Here is a 3,099-nt window from a genome sequence, read left to right on the forward strand (position 1 = left end):
AATCCCACTTTTGGGCATTTACCCAAATGTTTACAAACAAGACCACACTAAAGCTACCAGCACAACTATGTTTATTGCAGCATTATTTACTATAGCTAAGATATGGAACCAACCCAGATGCCCCTCAGTAGATGAATGGATCAAGAAAATGTCGTATATATACACAATGGAATTCTATGCCTCCATCAGAAAGAAATTGGAGGAATTTTTTTCTGATTTTTTTTCTCATTAATGATGTAGTTTGAAATATTCAACCTACTCTTTAGAGGTCACCTTGATCAATTTTAAAAATAATCAGTTGGTGCCATACTAATATAGAATTTTTTTTAATAATAACTCAGGCTGGAGATTTAGCTCAATGGTAAGCACCTGCCTAGCATATGCAATGCTCTGAGTTTGATCCTTACTAATGGAAAAAAATCAAAAAGAATAACAAAACAAAATATAAAGTCTCAATTAAGAATTCAGCCACATTTCTACCACTGATAAATACATATTAATCAACTTACCCAAGACAGTTATCTTGATTTTCTTATAAGTTCAATGGAAATATACAAAGTAACTATGTTAAAGGTTAATTGCACTGAATTAGAAATTCCTGAAATGTTTAGATTTGCATTTGGCATGTAGATAAATCACTCTACAGATAGTGTATAATACTGGTGTGTAAAAAAGTAAAAAAAAAAAAAAAGAGAAAGAAAATGAGGTAAATAAAGCAGAACCACAAAAGGAAATGAATTTCTTGATTTAAAAATTGTGTATATTATTTGATAACATGTATTTGGGGAGATAATTAGAAAATAAGGAAAGACTACATGCCACTTAAAAGGAAAAACAAATGTTTAGAAATTAGAGGGATATATCCAATTAAAATATAAACAGATAACCTAAGGAGTATTTATAGAGTCAGAATATGTAGATTGTATTTGTAGATAGAGTAAATGTCAAATGGGGCCAAGGAATTTATCTTTAAATAAGTCCCCAAAATGAATTGATGGCTATATTCAGGTTACACTTTGAGGAGTATTTAGAGAGCAGTTAAGAATGTGCCCTTGGGCTTTCAGTGCAATCCAAATGTAACTCTACTACTTATTATCAAATAAAACATGTGCAAGTCTCTTGACCTCTCTGTCTTTCAGTTTTCTCATGTGAAAAATGGAGATATTGAAGTGCTGTGAGAACCAATTAAAATACTTTATGTTCAAAGGTTACCATGGTAACTGGCACATAATAAGTCCAGCAAAGGTAAGGATCATCATATCATTAAAATTTACTGATAGGGAACAAATGGAATATTGTAGCAGAAAAATACAGTGAAGTATTATTCGAATATTTTAAAAGATTAGAGACTGGTGGATATCAGTGCACTTTCCTAACTTGTATGAGGCCTTGAGCATGACAATTAAATAAACAAACAACACAAATAGTTTGAAAGGATTAAAGCTGTATATTGGCACAGAAGTATTTGTATGCCATGTAGTCAAACTTACAAAGCATATTATACAGCCAGGTGAGATAGTACATGCTTATAGTCCCAGCGATTTAAAGCACTTAGGAAGATCATTTGACCCTATGGATTTAAAAATAGCCTAGTCAAGATAGTGAGAACTTGCCTTAAAAATGAAATCATGTTAGAAAATTCAGGCATAGGTTTAGTAAGTTCAATAAAATATATTTTATTATGTAAACTAAACATACATGGGTGTATATATAAAATGTGCATATATTTATTTATATGACTTATATGTAAAGGAACAAACCCAAAGACAGAAACAGAAGGAGAGAAAGGGACAAAAAGAGAAAATTGTAGAGACATACTGAATTTAAAGAGAAACATGTAAATGATGCTGTTATACTGTCATAGAATTTGTGTGCTATTATATTTTTAAGCTAATTTTTTCTAAAATGTAATACTTTTTAGCAAAGGCAAAATTGTGCCAACAATTTGTCCAAAAAAAGTAATAGCCTCCTAATATTTGATAAGGGAGCCAAACACACAGTTGGAAGAAAGAAAACCTCTTCAACAAGTGGTGCTAGCAAAATTGGCTATGCACAAGAAGAAAAATTAAGGTAGATTCTTATATATCAACCTGTACCAGAATCAATTCCAAATTGATCAAAGATTTCAATATAAAGCCAGATATCATGAAAATATTACCAGAAGGTTTAGAGGAAACACTATAGCCCCCTAGACATGGGTCAAACATTCCTAAGTAAAGATCCAGATACATACCAAATAAAAGGCTAGATAAGTGAGATTGCATCAAAATGAAGAGTTTCCACATGGCAAAGGATATAGAAAGCCCACAGAATGGGAGAAGGTTTGTATCAGCTATACATCAGGCAAGGGACTCACATATAAAATATACGTAAGCTCAAAAAATTCAATTCTTAAAGAAACAACAACCGAATTAATACATGGGCTAAAGACTTAGAGACTTCTCAGAGGAATAGAAAAGAATGGCCAATAGACTCATACAGATAAGGTCACCATCTTTTGCCATAAAATAAATGTAAATCAAAACTACATTGAGATTCTACCTCACCCCAGTGAGAATGGCCATTATCATAAAAACTAATAATAGTAGATGCTGGCAGTGATGTGGCCAGAGGAAACTCTACTGCACTATTGGTGGGAATCCAAACTTGTTCAACTAATCTGGAAAGCAATGTGGCGGGTTCTCAAAAGACTAAGCATAGACATTCACTGAGACCCAGAAATTCCACTCCTGGCATTTATTCAATAGAACACAAACAAGGCCACATTAAAGTTACCAGCACAACCATGTTCATTGATGTATTGTTTACCATCACTAAGATATGGAATCAATCCAGATATCCCTCAGTGGACAAATGAATCAAGAAAATGTGAGATATATATATATATATATAAAGATATAGAGAGAGAGATAGAGAGAGAGATATAATGGAATTCTACTCATCTATCAGAAAGAATGATATTGCACCATTTGTACGGAAATAGAAAAACTTGGAAAAAAATGATATTAAGTGAAGTAAGCCAAACCCAAATTAGTTTCAGTTTCTCTATTTGTCATAACTAGAATGTGCCTATAAATCTACAAGTAAACCCACTAGATG

The sequence above is a fragment of the Dipodomys spectabilis genome, unplaced genomic scaffold (genome assembly GCF_019054845.1).
Source record: "Dipodomys spectabilis isolate Male_0828 unplaced genomic scaffold, ASM1905484v1 ptg000174l, whole genome shotgun sequence".
In the NCBI taxonomy this organism is placed as follows: Eukaryota; Metazoa; Chordata; class Mammalia; order Rodentia; family Heteromyidae; genus Dipodomys; species Dipodomys spectabilis.